At 43.7% G+C, this 15,354-nt stretch overlaps 1 protein-coding gene across 3 annotated transcripts in view; it reads left to right on the top strand.

Annotated features, from left to right (window-relative positions):
- The window catches only part of CAPSL (calcyphosine like), a 51,953-nt gene that overhangs the window by 16,797 nt on the left and 19,802 nt on the right, over nucleotides 1-15,354 (top strand). The gene's annotated exons all lie outside the window — the stretch shown is intronic.

The raw sequence follows: 15,354 nt of genomic DNA, 5'->3' as shown, positions 1-15,354 counted from the left end.
TTTGATCATGGCTTTCAGGTAATCCAATAATTTTTAAATTATCTCTCCTGGATCTATTTTCCAGGTCAGTGGTTTTTCCAAGGAGATATTTCACATTGTCTTCCATTTTTTTCATTCCTTTGGTTCTGTTTTATAATATCTTGATTTCTCATCAAGTCACTAGCTTCCACTTGCTCCAATCTAATTTTTAAAGTAGTATTTTCTTCAGTGGTCTTTTGGACCTCCTTTTCCATTTGGCTAATTCTGCCTTTCAAGGCATTCTTCTCCTCATTGGCTTTTTGGAGATCTTTTGCCATTTGAGTTAGTCTATTTTTTAAGGTGGTATTTTCTTCAGTATTTTTTTGGGTCTCCTTTAGCAAGTCATTGACTTGTTTTTCATGGTTTTCTCGCATCCTTCTCATTTCTCTTCCCAATTTTTCCTCTACTTCTCTAACTTGCTTTTCCAAATCCTTTTTTAGCTCTTCCATGGCCTGGGACCAGTTCATGTTTTTCTTGGAGGCTTTTGGTGTAGGCTCTTGCACTTTGTCGACTTCTTTAGGCTGTATGTTTTGGTCTTCTTTGTCAGCAATGCAAAGTCTGAGACTGAATCTGGGTGCGTTTTCGATGCCTGGCCATGTTCCCAGCCAACTAACTTGACCCTTGAGTTTTTCAGTGGGGTATGACTGCTTGTAGACTAGAGAGTTCTATGTTCCACGTTTGGGGGGGAGGTGCCAGCTCTGCCACACCAGCACTGCTCCTTCCCCAAGAACCCCCAACCCAGACTGGGCTTAGATCTTCAGCAGGCTGTGCACTCCTGCTCTGATCTGCCACTTAATTCCTTCCACCAGGTGGGCCTGGGGCCAGAAGCAGCAACAGCTGTAGCTGCCCCACCTCCGCTGCCCCCGGGGCTGGAAGCCGAACCACAAACTCCTTCCACTCCCGCAGCTTTTCCCACAAACCTTCTCCCACTAACCTTCTCCGCAGTCTTTGGTGTTTGTGGGTTGAGAAGTCTGGTAACTGCTGCAGCTCACTGAATCAGGGCGCTAGGGCCCCCTCCGCCCGGCTCTTGGTCTGGTTGGTCCACGCCGCTCAGGCTGGGCTCTGCTCCACTCTGTTCCCAGCTCCCAGCTCCGTGTAGGATAGACCTCACCCAGAGACCATCCAGGCTGGAGCCCTGCTTCCCTCTGCTGTTTTCTGGGTTCTGCCATTCTAGAATTGGTTCAGAGCCATTTTTTATAGGTTTTTGGAGGGACTCGGTAAGGAGCTCACACTAGTCCCTGCTTACCAGCTGCCATCTTGGCTCCGCCCCCCCGAAGACTGGAGTTTAATTACTGCCTCAGGCACTTGGTAGGTGTGTGGCCTTGGGCGAGTTATTTAACCTGTCTACCTCAGTTTCCCCATTTGTAAATGAGAAGAATAATAGCCCCTGCTTCACAATGCTGTTACCAGGACAAAATGGGATAATATTTGTAAAGCACTTTGCAAACTTTAGATCACTGTACAAATGCTAGCTATTATATTATTTTCCTGATTCCCTTTACTTTGACCGTATCATTTCATATGTCTTCTCGTCTTTCTCTGAATTCTTTATCCTTATCGTTTCTTACTATGCAATAATATTCCATTACATTCACATGCTATGATTTCTCTAGCCATTCTCCAAATGCTAGATATTTATTTTGCTTCTAATTCTTCCAGCATGGTGTCTTACAAACTGTATGTGCTGATGTTTATTGAATGACGTTATTAAATGAAAGCTATTATGAAGCCTTGGGTTTTGGTCTGAGGTTTTGTCCCTTTTGGATTTTCTAGCGTTTGGAGTTTCAGAGCAGTTTTGGAGATTGCTATTAGACTCAGGCCCTGTCAGTGAGCAGCAAAGTTCTACTGGTTCATTGACAGAACTGGAGGCTTCTCTTTGGTGTTGGGATTCTTGCTCTGGGATTCCGCTGCAGGCTTCAGACTGGGTTGGTAGTTGGAGCTGAGATCCTGATCTGCCCCTCAGGTTAGGGCAGCATAGCTATGGTTTGCTTCTAAGCTTGTTCCTTGCTCAGCATTACAGCCTAGCAGGGGTGGGGAACCTGTGGCCTCGAGGCCACATATGACTTTTCCCTCCTCTCTCTGTTGACATCCTAATCCTTCAGGTCCTAATTCAAATGTTGCCACCTTCATGAAACTTCCCCTAATCTCACAACCATATGGTAGGTCCTGAATGGATTCAAAGGGCTGCGCTTGAGGACCTAGAGGGCCACATGTGGCCCTGAGGTCACAGGTTCTCCACCACCGGCCTAGGGTCTGTGACCACTCTTTATCCTGGAATGCCACCACAGGCATTCTGGGATACAATCCTCACCTCAGATGGGCCCCAGTGCCTCAGTGTTAAATAGTGAGTGACAGTTCTCATCTGTTTCTGTACCTGTATGGGGATGATGCCCTGGTATGGCTCTGGATCCTCATCTTGTCCTTGGCACAATCTTGGTCCTCTTTTAGTCCCTAGGTGCTAATATACTTGTGTACCCCTGCATTTCTGGCCGCAGGCCTTTCCCTATGTCTCCCTATGGTGTACTTGACTGAAAAATCACTCACTGTGCTTTATTTTCTTGTATTTCCCCAGCAGAATTCTACCTGGTGTGAAAGAGTTTGGGAGGGGGGTTTGGAAGTGAGTTTTGAGCTCTCCCCTCAAGGGTGAGATAGGGGGATTGTGTCTGTCTGGGAGGGGGAAGGAGGATATTCACAGGAAGAATAGGAGGGGAGAGAAGTGGGAGAGCCCTCTTTGTCACTCATCCCATTAGCACCCTCTTCCCTCGGCCATCCCAGCCTCAGATGCCATCATGGCACTCTACTGGAAGTCTTATGTTATTCAGTACCACTCAAGGTATTTGGTAGGCACTTAACAGGTTAAAAGGATTTTCTTTCAATGTTTACTCGAGTTTTGTTTAAAGTGAAGCCTCTTTTTCTTCTGCCTGACGCTCTTCAGTCTCTCTCAGCTGTGGGTACTTCAGAGTATCATGGTCATCATCATAGATTTATAGCTGGATATTAGATATGATCAAGTCCAATCTTCTCAACTTACAGATGAGGAAACTGAGGCCCAGAGGTGTGAAAGGCCTTGCCCACATATTGTAAATGGCAGAGCTGGAATTTGAACCAAAAGCCACTATTCCTGGACTCCCAGATTTCTGCAGTTTTTCCTTATTGTCTTCCCATAGGGCATGCCACAAAAAAGCTTAGTAAAAACCAATATGCAAGAAATAAAAAGATGTGAATGCCCAGGAAACAGTGGATAAGCATTGCATTATGAATTCAAAGGACTTATTAGTTAATACCTGCTTAGCAGTAATATGTTATTATGCTACGCTGATGATCAGGGTTGTCCATCACTAATATTCACTCCCCCTACCCTCTTTGTGGGGGCTGGACTACTTTCCATCTTGGTTGTAACTGTCTCTCCAATCACTCCCTGGCTGCTTTTCTGGGAATGGCTTTCCTTTCTAACTAAGCTCAGTAAAAAACATGGAGGAAGCTCTATCTCATTAGTACTGTGAGGAAGTTTGGTAAAATGCCCCAGTCCCCTGTACTTGCTGCCTGTCTTCCTTTGGGTACCTCCAGTTAAGTCATATGGCTTTTCCTCCTGCTTTCAGTATTAACTGGCCCACAGGACTCTTTTGTCAAGCCTCTCTGGACGTAGAAACAGTCTGTGGCAGGAGACACGAACGAGTTGTGATCCGTATTGTTAGAAGGAACATCCTTAATGACCAAGGTCACAGTTCTAATGGAGTTGTTCCTAAATTGCTACAAGTCATCCTTACACCTTTTCCCACCCCAGAAATGCAACTTCATCTTAGTTTAAACAATATTTGGGTAGTAGGTAGGTGGGCTATAGAGGCAAGAAAATGGGGCAGTCAGAATATGTCACCTCTAGCCAGGGCACTGAGATACAGTGGCCACGATGCCGTGGGGACATGGGGCTAAGGAGGAGAGTTGCTTCCACATAGCCAGACAGTGCGGAACGGTGATGAAAAACTTCATCATAACATCTTGCATTTGTTTGGTACTGACCATAGCTTTCTGCTAGTTCTCTCTGCCCCAACTCTCTCCGCTCCAACTTTACCCACAGCGGCCAAACTGGTATGCCTGAGGTATAGGTCTGATCATGTCACTCCCCTGGGATTTAATAAATGCCAGGGGGTCCCTATTGCCTTGAAGACCAAATGTGAACTTCCTATTTGGCATTTAGGGCCTTTTATGATCTGGCCCTAACCTAGTTTTCCATCCTTGTTAAACTCAACACCCCTTTGTGTGCTGTACCGTCCAACCAAAGTGGTCTTCTTGTTCCTCAACCTGACATTCCACCTCTGTGCCTAAAATATACCGTCTCCTCTTCTTCATCAGTTAGAATCCTAATTTCGTCCCAAGTTCAGTTCAAGTGAAGCCACCTTCATGATTTACCTCTGTGAGAAGAGGAGCACTCTGAAGAGTTAGGTGAGGTGGTCCTCTTGTGTGAAGCATTCCAGCCACTGCTGGTGATACCCTCTCTTTCCTAACATGACATTTGGGATCTCTCTCACTGTAATACTGAAGTTGGAAAAATCACACACAAAATACATCAGGGATGGGGGCAAAGGAGACCAGATCCATCAATCATAATTCATATTTCTTTTTAAACTTTTCCGTCTATTTGTTCTTTTCCATGTTTAACTCATCCTCTCCTGTTTCTGTACCTGTAAGCAGGCTATTTGTCCTGATTGGAATATCTTCCCTAGTTCTCTCTGTTGACCTATGGTCTGCCCTTCCTTTCTCATTCTACTGGAGTCTCACTCTCTCTCTCTCTCTCTCTCTCTCTCTCTCTCTCTCTCTCTCTCTCTTTCTCTCTGCCTCTATGTTTCTCTGTGTCTCTGTCTCTCTCTTCTTACCTTCTCCCCTTCATTCTTTCTTTTTCTCTGTTTCTGTCTCTCTATCTTTGTCTGTCTGTTGGTGTTGTTGGAAGAGGCCATTTAGTCCAAAGCCCTCATTGTGTGGATGAAGAAACTGACCTAGGGAGATGATGTGATTTGCTTAAGGTCACACAGGTAATAAGCATAATAAGCATTGAACCCAGGTCCACTGGCTCCAGAACTAATTATATACTTCTGTTCCATCTAGTCACTCCAGCAGTATCTAACACCTCCCACCCTCCCTCCCTCCTTTCTCCCCTACCATTTACATCACTATATGACTGAAGTCAGTTGTGCATGTATGTGCATAAGCACTTGTGTTTATATCAACTTGCATTTGTCTCCTCTCCACCACAAGAAGTAAAGCAGGTCAGGTCCTGTGGTTTTAAAACAGGTATTAAATCTCAAACTTAAGTCTATGGGCTGAGTTAGTGTCAAGACCTGGCCGACTGACCAATGGCCCAGGTGGACCTTGGGAGGCAAGTACAAAGCTTTATGGTAATAGTGGAATGGCTTGGTGATGGGCCCCATCAGAGGGACATACTTTCAAAGGCATGTTCTCCCATGTTTTTCCATTTCTACTTCTTCTCGATTCCCAGGGACATTGATACAGCTTTTGTTTCCCTGTTGCCTGGTAAACGTTTCCTTCTACTCTACTTTGAGAAGAGGCTAAGGCACTGCTTCTGACAAAGAATGCAGCACTGTTAATAGTCTTGGAACATGGGTAGGGACTGTTTGTCTTTCTTTGACTGCTCAGTTCTTAGCACAGTGACTGGCCCATGATGTGCATTTAATTGTCAATAAAACCTGATGAAAGTGAAAGACCCCTGTGCAGAGTGCAAGTGATCCCTTATCCATCTGGACCTAGCAGTTAAGAATCACAAGTCTTACCAGAAACCTGAACGTGGGCTTTGGGCCCAGTGGCTTGAATGGCATCAATGTAGTTTATCTAAATGTCACCAGGGGGCGCTCAAAGACAGCTTAATCTGGAGTAGGTCTAGGTTTTCCAGAATCCTTGTTGAGTTTCTTTTCTTTGAGACCAACTTGATTCTTTCTTTTGGACATTGACGGACACTGCTCTAACCATTTATGTCTAAGCACGAAGAAGAGACAAATCTCCAAGTTCCTTCGGCTGCTCACTCTTGATCAGACCCTGTCATCATCTGCTCCCTCTAGAAACAGCAGAGAGTAATTGCACAGGCGCAGGCTGCTGGGTTCCAGCTATCAATCAATCAACATGCATTTATTAAGCACCTACTGTGTTCCAGACACTGTGCTAGGTGCTAAGGATACACATATAATGATTTAATGTCTCCTGGCAAGGAGGTCACATTCAAATGGCTAAGACAGCGTGTCCACATGTAAGTATATAGAGAGTAAAGAAAAAGACTGAGAAACTTTCCAGGAGAGGTAGATGACAGCTTCCAAGTTGACTGGTCCCTAGTGGCTAGCGCAGCAGAGTCTCTTGGGTTCAGTGCCTACAGCTCAACCTTGCTTGCTGCTGCCCAACTCAGGGCAGTCAAGGCCGTGCCCCATTTCTATCCTGCCTGGCCTGGGAAATTTACAGACACATCCCGACACACAGTGGCACTGTAGGAGTAGAAAAAGGGTCAGTTCTGTTTTATTCCCTGCCTAAGGATACTGGCCCACAGCTGCTGCACCTGCACCTATCTGTAGGTAAGCTTTTTGACATTTGGTGCAGGCTTCTACAGCCAAGGATATTCACTGTAAGAGGGCAGACTTGTTATAGGCAACACTTTGAGGTACCTAGAGCTTGTTTGGTGAGTTTATGAGCGTGTGTGTGTATGTATGTGTGTATGTGTGAGGGATGCACCTCCTTGTGCGGTGTCTTCCTCCCTTTCTGGTCTTTATAGCCGTCATGGAGGCAGAATGGTATAGTGGCTCAGACGCCGTGCTTAGAGTCAGGAGGACTTGGGTTCAGGTCCCCCTTTGTCTGCTTAGGAGCTGTTTGATTCTCAGTAAGTTAGCCTCTTGGAGTTTTAATTTTCTTCTCTGTAAAGTAACGGTGTTTGTCTCAGAGACCTCTAAGATCCCGTGTACCTCTACGTCTAGATTCGTATCTATGATCCTGTGGTTCCCCCATTTTGGGAAAGGGAGATTTGGGGTCAGGGGAAAGAAGACGGTTTTTGAGCATTTTCAAACACAGTCTAGAATGAGCTCCCTCCTCTACGTAAATCCTGTCAAGAGGAATATGAGAGTGCTTAGTACCCGGGCCCATAGACTAATAACTGAATTAGAGACTAGAGTTTTGTTTTTCAGTAAATTCAAATCTGACCTCAGACACTCTGACCCTGGACAAGTACCTTAACATCTGCTTGCCTCAGTTTCCTCATCAGTAGAATGGGTTTATAATGGCACCCACCTCCCACGGTTGTTGTGAGGTTCAAATGAGATAATGTTTGCAAAGTGCTTTGCGAACCTTAAAGTGCTGTATCAATGGTAGTTATTAGCTATTTGTTTCCGTTCTTCAGAGGGAAGAGGGCCCTTGAAGTTAACACCATGCTAAGAAGTAAACCTATCCCTACACATACTGTAATGAAAAGGAGTCAGAGAAACCACAAGTCAGACACTGTCAAATAATTCATGACAGGCACAGTTTAAGAGGCCTTGCAACAGAACTGAAGATGACTCTGAGGCTAGAAACCTGGGCAACCAGAAGGATGCTGTCAACAGAAATAGGGAAAATAGGAAGAGAAGGTTCGAAAAAGGGGAAGATAATTAGTTATGGTTTGGACCTCCTGAATTTAGGATGTCTGTGGATTCATTTGGACAGGTCCAAAAGCCACTTGGTGCTACAGAACTGGACCCCTAACTGGGGATGTGGATTTAGAAGTCATCTGTATAGAGATGATGATGGAATCCATGGGCAGTGGTAAGATCTCTGAGGAGAGATATGGAGAGAGAAAAGGGGGTTCAGGACAAAGCTGTGGGGCTAGCTCCATCCCAGTTGGGAAGCAGGACTGTAATGTTGTTCTGTCAAAGGAACCTGAGGAATCATCAAAAAGGTAAGAGGAGAAGCAGGAGGAGGCAGCACATCACACAGGGAAGAGAGAGTATAGAGCAGAAGGGGGGTGGTCTTCCATGGCAAATGCTCTCTAAAGCTCAAGAAGGAACGGGCTGAGAATATACCATTGCTGTGGGCAACTCAGACGTCCTGGGTAACCTCGGAGAGAGCAGTTTCAGTAGAATGGTGAGGTTGGAAGCCAGACTGCAAGGGGTTGAGAAATGAGTGGGAGGAGAGGAAATGAAGGTAGTGAGGGCAGATAGCTTCTCCAGGATACCACCCTGTACCCCCGCTTCCCCTCCCCCAGTTCCTTCAAGTGATCTTTTTTTTTCCTTTTTGCATAATCTTCTATCCCCTCATGTTGCAGCACCCTCCTGTAGACACAATATTTTTCCAATATCCTTCCTAAAAGGTGGTATCCCCAAGGCAGCACAGTACTCCAGGTGAGGTCAGAGCATGGACTAGTAAAATAACACTATCACCACCCTTGTTCTGCTTAAGACTGAATTAGCTTTTGCAGCTGCTCCGTCACATTGTGGAGCCATATCAAGCTTGCAGTCCATTAATATTCCCAATTTTTTTTTAATGAATTGTCATCTAACTACCCTTCCCCCACCTCGTGTTTGCAAGGTTGGCTTTTTTTTTTTAAATTGAAGTGCAAAAAGCAAAATGTATAGCTAGGCAAGGCTAACCATGCAGATCTGGCAGCAGTATACTAGGTTATCATACCTCCCTTCTGGGAGCTGGCAGTAATACCTGTGTTATCTTGTGCCCACAATACCCTTTGATTCATCAATCAGCCTTTTTAAAGTGCCTGCTATATGCCAGGTACTATGCGGGGGTGCTGCAGATAATAAAGGGAAAAAATCAAATCTTTACCCTCAAAGAGCTTAGTGGTGTTGAGGTTTAGGAGTGCTGGGACCCAGAAATAGTGACACGAGGGTTCCACCTGAATAAATTCGACCCAAGCCTCCTTTCAGCCAAAGAAAAATAAGGTTTATTGAAAATCCACCATATTGGCCAGATTCTTTTTTTTTCAGCTCTTTTTTATTTAATATATTTAGTTTTCAGCATTGATTTTCACAAGTTTGAATTACAAATTTTCTCCCCATTTCTACCCTCCCCCCATTCCAAGATGGCATATATTCTGGTTGCCCTGGTCCCCAGTCAGCCCTCCCTTCTGTCACCCCACTCCCCTCCCATCCCCTTTTCCCTTTCTTTCTTGTAGGGCAAGATAAATTTCTACGCCCCATTGCCTGTGTATCTTATTGTCTAGTTGTATGCAAAAACATTTTTTTTGTTCTTGAACATCTGTTTTTAAAACTTTGAGTTCCAAATTCTCTCTCCTCTTCCCTTCCCACCCACCCTCCCCAAGAAGTCAAGCAATTCAACATAGGCCACATGCATATCATTATGTATAACCCTTCCACAATACTCATGTTGTGAAAGACTCACTGTATTTTGCTCCTTCCTAACCTATCCCCCTTTATTGAATTTTCTCCCTGGCCCCTGTCCTCTTTCCAAAGTGTTTGTTTTTGATTACCTCCACCCCCATCTGCCCTCCCTTCTATCATCCCCACCTTTTTTTATCTTCTTCTTCCTCCTTTTTTCCTGTGGGGTAAGTTACCCAATTGAGTATGTTGGTATTCCCTCCTCAGGTCAAATCTGATGAGAGCAAGATTCACTCATTCCCCCTCACCTGCCTTCTCTTCCCTTCCTACAAAACTGCTTTTTCTTGCCACTTTTATGCGAGTTAATTTACTCCATTCTATCTCTCCCTTTCTCCCTCTCTCAATATATTTCTCTCTCATCCCTTAATTTGATTTTATTTTAGATATCTTCCCTTCATCTTCAACTCACCCTGTGCCCACTCTCTCTCCCTATATATATATATATATATATATATATATATATATATACACATACATATATACATACATACGCACTCACATATACATACATATATATGCATATTTCCTTCAGCTACCCTAATACTGAGGACTCATGAATCATACACATCATCTTTCCATGTAGGAATGTAAACAAAACAATTCAACTTTAGTAAGTCCCTTGCAATTCCTTTTTCTTGATTACCTTTTCATGCTTCTCTTGATTCTTGTGTTTGAAAGTCAAATTTTCTATTCAGCTCTGGTCTTTTCACTGAGAAAGCTTGAAAATCCTCTATTTTATTGAAATTCCATATTTTGCCTTGGAGCATGATACTCAGTTTTGCTGGGTAGGTGATTCTTGGTTTTAATCCTAGCTCCATTGACCTCCGGAATATCGTATTCCAAGCCCTTCGATCTCTTAATGTAGAAACTGCCAGATCTTGGGTTATTCTGATTGGGTTTCCACAATACTCAAATTGTTTCTTTCTGGCTGCTTGCAATATTTTCTCCTTGATCTGGGAGCTCTGGAATTTGGCAACAATATTCCTAGGAGATTTCTTTTGGGGATCTATTTGAGGAGGCGATCGATGGATTCTTTCAATTTCTATTTTGCCCTGTGGCTCTAGAATATCAGGGCAGTTCTCCTTGATAATTTCTTGAAAGATGGTATCTAGGCTCTTTTTTTGATCATGGCCTTCAGGTAGTCCAATAATTTTTAAATGATCTCTCCTGGATCTATTTTCCAGGTCAGTGGTTTTTCCAAGGAGATATTTCACATTGTCTTCCATTTTTTCATTCCTTTGGTTCTGTTTTATAATATCCTGATTTCTCATAAAGTCACTAGCTTCCACTTGCTCCAATCTAATTTTTAAAGTAGTATTTTCTTCAGTGGTCTTTTGGACCTCCTTTTCCATTTGGCTAATTCTGCCTTTCAAGGCATTCTTCTCCTCATTGGCTTTTTGGAGCTCTTTTGCCATTTGAGTTAGTCTGTTTTTTAAGGTGTTGTTTTCTTCAGTGTATTTTTCAGCATTTTTTTGGGTCTCCTTTAGCAAGTCATTGACTTGTTTTTCATGGTTTTCTCGCATCCTTCTCATTTCTCTTCCCAATTTTTCCTCTACTTCTCTAACTTGCTTTTCCAAATCCTTTTTGAGCTCTTCCAAGGCCCAAGACCAGTTCATGTTTTCCTTGGAGGCTTTTGTTGTAGGCTCTTTGACTTTGTTGACTTCTTTAGGCTGTATGTTTTGGTCTTCTTTGTCACCAAAGTAAGATTCCAGAGTCTGAGACTGAATCTGGGTGCGTTTTCGCTGCCTGGCCATATTCCCAACCAACTAACTTGACCTTTGAGTTTTTCAGTGGGGTATGACTGCTTGTAGACTATAGAGTTCTATGTTCCAAGCTTGGGGGGATGCACCAGCTCTGCCACACCAGCACTGCTCCTTCCCCAAGAACCCCCAACCCGGACTGGACTTAGATCTTCAGCAGGCTGTGCACTCCTGCTCTAATCCACCACTTAATTCCTCCTACCAGGTGGGCCTGGGGCCGGAAGCAACTGCAGCTGTACTTCTGTAGCTGCCCCACCTCCACTGCCCCCGGGGTGGTAGTGGAACTGTGAACTCCTTCCATTCCTGCAGCTTTTCCCACTAACCTTCTCTGTTGTCTTTGGTGTTTGTGGGTTGAGAAGTCTGATAACTGCTGCAGCTCACTGATTCAGGGTGCTAGAGCACGCTCTGCCCATCTCCTGGTCTGGTTGGTCCGTGCCGCCCACGCTGGGCTCTGCTCTGCTCCGCTCTGCTCTGCTCACAGCTCCCTGTGGGATAGACCTCACCCAGAGACCATCCAGGCTGTCCTGTGCTGGAGCCCTGCTTCCCTCTGCTCTTGTGTGGGTTCTGCAGTTCTAGAATTGGTTCAGAGTCATTTTTTATAGGTTTTTGGAGGGACTCTATATTGGCCAGATTCTTAAAGAATCTGAACATTTGTAATGTTAATATAAGCAGGCCAGATTGAATCCGAGCACTTTCGTGGAAACGTGATCGATCTTATATACGGAAAGACTGTGGAAGGATCTAGGGTTGGCCAAGTAGTGGGAGGAGGATCTAGGGAGGATCTTGATGGGAGTGGCCAGTAGGCTGGGATGACTAGAGGTTGCAGGCCAGGAACCAACAGAATGGGGTTTAGATAGGATCAAGGATGGGAAGTAGTAGCTGGAAGCAAGGGACAATGAAGGACTTGGCCAGGTTAAGGGTAACAGAGTAGGATAATGAGAGGCCTTGAGGGCTTTATAGCCTTAGGAAAAGGCCAGATCAAGTGGGAAGATTCAAGGAGAATTCAAAGGGGTTTCCAGAGCCCATGCCCTGTCAGTGGGGGAAGCAGTTTGTGCACATACACATATATACAAAGTAGATACTAGGAAAATATCAGGTAATCATAGATGAGAGACATGAGGTGTAGGACAAGATCAGGAAAGGTCTCATGTCTGAGCCATGGCTGGAGCTGAGCTTTGAAGGAAGCTAGAGATGCTAGAAGGTGAAAGTGAAGAGGGAGGGCATTCTTGGTATGGGGAATGACCTGTGCGAAGGCATAGGAGATGGAATTTGAAGTTTTCTGGACAGACAGGTGCCAGCTGCTGTTACTATTTCATTTTAAAGATGTGAACACTGAAGCAACAGATGTATTTGAATGATTTAGCAGAATGGCTAACAGACTTCAGAATTCCTGGCTCCAACCACTGATTTAAAGGAAAAAAAAAGAAAGTAAATTATTGATCAAAGAAAGGGAATAGAGCAGAATAAGGAAGAAGAAAGGAAAATTGTGAATGGAGACTGTGCCAGTTTAGCAAATTAGTTCCATAAACAAATCAATGATTCTGTAGGGACAAAGTTCGGGCTGGAAATATTAAGCAAATAACTATAGGAATAGGTATGAGACCAAGCAGAGGGACTAGAGTCCATCTAGAAGGGAAGTTGGGAAGCCTATTTAGAGTCCAATAAGAAGCAAAAGAAGGATGAATTTGTTGAGGCTTTGATTCTAGGGAGGGTTTTCAATAGATTCAATAGTTTATGGTCTATGACATTTAAATAGTTCTGGCTTCAGAAAGGAATGAAATGGAGGGTCCAATAAGATTTTTTTCTTTGCCAAAATCACCCATTCCTTCAGAATGGTGGTGTCAAATAGAAACGTGGCTATTAAACCAAGACCCCCAGCATTTCATTTTGGCTTAGAAAACCACAAATTAACATTACCTACATCCTATTGTATTTTAATTCATTTTATAAAATATTTCCCAATTACATTTTAATCATGTGTTTGACACCTCTGTTTTAGACTTTCCCTCCTCTCCTATAAGACCATTTCACATTAGCCAACAAACCCTGGGCACTTCCTTCCCGTCTCATACCTGTATCTCCATTCCTCTGTTCAGAAAAAAATGGTCTTCCTAATGTAAACCCAATCCCAAAGCCAATTGGTGTGGCTAGATCAGTGATCCTCACTGATCTAGCTGAATGCTGGGCGGGGGGAGAGGACATCTCTTCTGTCTTCTTCAAGTCTTCTTGGAGTCTTCTTTGAGTTTTCATCAAGTAGCTGAGTCTCTTCAGGCTCTCTGGTCACTTAGGTTTCAGGGCTGGGGTTACACCAAAGGACAGGCTTTTTCTTGAAGACCTTTAGTGAAGGGGAAGCTGCCTACTACCCTTCTAGGCAGCCCATTGTACATCTGGATATTTCTCATTGCTTAGTTGTAAGACTATAGTAAGCTTAAATTTGCTTCTGCAACTTCTATTCACAACTGCTAGACTGGCCTGGTCCTCAGGGGCCAAGATGGACTAGTCTAATGCCTCTTCTACCCAACAGGATTGAGGACAACCATCGAAGGCTCCATTAAATCTTCTCTTCGTAAGGCTGGACATCCCCACTTCCTTCATCTGATTCTCACGTGGCCTGTACTCACCACCCTTTGCCATATTGACTATTGTTCTCGGGATGCTTTCCAGCTCATGACTGTCCTTCCTTAAATGAGAGGTCTGAGCTGTACACAGTGCTCTAGATGGAGCACATACTGGAGCACAGTATGGCAGGGTCATCACCTTGTGATGTTTAAAACGTTTGAGAGACATCATTTCTGAGTACTTTAATCATTTTATTAATAAGCCTAGCATGTTTATTAATAAAATAGGTCAGTGGCACTCTTTAATGCCGAAGACCCCTCATGGTGGTAGGCTCACAGTTTATATACCCTTGGAAGAGTAGGTGTTCCTGAGCACCTGCCACCTGAGGTGGCAATTAACTCTGATTGGTTAATAATTAATGAGAGAATGAATATGATAATGAGAGGTGGGTTATATTCCAATAAGAGTCTTGCACAATGACTTGGATCACCCAAGTCTTGGTCAAAGAGACTTCTCAATTTCCATATCACCTGTTTACCAGAAGGGAGAATCCACATTTTCCCAGACCTGTCTGAGTAAATACAGTGAGCAGGAATCCTATTATTAGCCTAAACTTAGAATTTCTTTTACTGTCTTTGATTCAGTCTTTAACCTGGGTAAGTCTTTGAGAAAGATTTCCCAACTGGGTGATTGCTGGATGAGGAAGTAGAAAAGGGGAAAAACTTTGGTCCTGATTCAATTAGTTACTAATATATCTGCCTAGTCCTAGACATTCTGCTTCTCTTTTAAAAAATAATAGATTCTACTGATATCTTTTTACATCACCTAGATTTCCTCTTGTATCCATCACCCTTCCCCTACCAAGGAGCCATTCCTTTTAATAGAGAATTTTTTTAAGTGGGGAGGGGAGAGCCCTGATCAACATATTGAAAAACTTAGGCATTTTATGCAGTGTTCAACATCTGCAAGCCTCCACCTCTGCCAAGCAGTAAGGGGAGGTGTCCTCTCACATCTCTTCTTATGGGCCAAGCTTGTTCTTTACACTTTTGAAATATTTAATTTTGTTTGTTTTGTAGTTGTGGTCTTTCCAGTTCCATTTCTATACTAATAGTGTCTGCTGTTTTCCTGACTCAGTGACTTCATTCTGCACCTGTTCATCTAAGTCTTTACATGTTTTTTCATTCAGTCTGGTTGTCTCATTCTAAGTTTTCTAGTTGTTGTTTGGTTTTTGCCTGACTTGTGATTTAAAAGGTTGGGGGAGTTCCCTGTAAGGAAAGTTTCTCTCCCAGTGAAGGTCAGCAACTGATTTACAGTTTATGGTCTTAGAGAGTGGCCTTGGGACACTGAGAAGTTAAGTGACTTGCCCAGGGTCACACAGCCAATTTGTGTCATTGATGGGACTCAAACCCAGTCTTTCTGTCTCTATCTTCTACCAAATCTGCCTCTCTGGTTTTCATTAGGACTTGATAAATACAATCCAATCAATAAAGGGAAATCTATAGGCACAGACAGGTTCAGTCAAGACCAAATTGCTAATTTCAGCAAAGATAAAATCAACAGAGAGCTAGTGCCTATGGGTCCTGCTTATCACCAGGCCAAGCAGAAGAATGCAAAAGTAAAGGCTCAGGTCTTTGAAGAGTAAGAATTAA

This window comes from Trichosurus vulpecula, chromosome 1 (genome assembly GCF_011100635.1).
Source record: "Trichosurus vulpecula isolate mTriVul1 chromosome 1, mTriVul1.pri, whole genome shotgun sequence".
In the NCBI taxonomy this organism is placed as follows: domain Eukaryota; kingdom Metazoa; phylum Chordata; class Mammalia; order Diprotodontia; family Phalangeridae; genus Trichosurus; species Trichosurus vulpecula.
The sequence above is the reverse complement of the archived record's forward strand: the minus strand, read 5'-3'. Positions and strand labels throughout refer to the sequence as shown.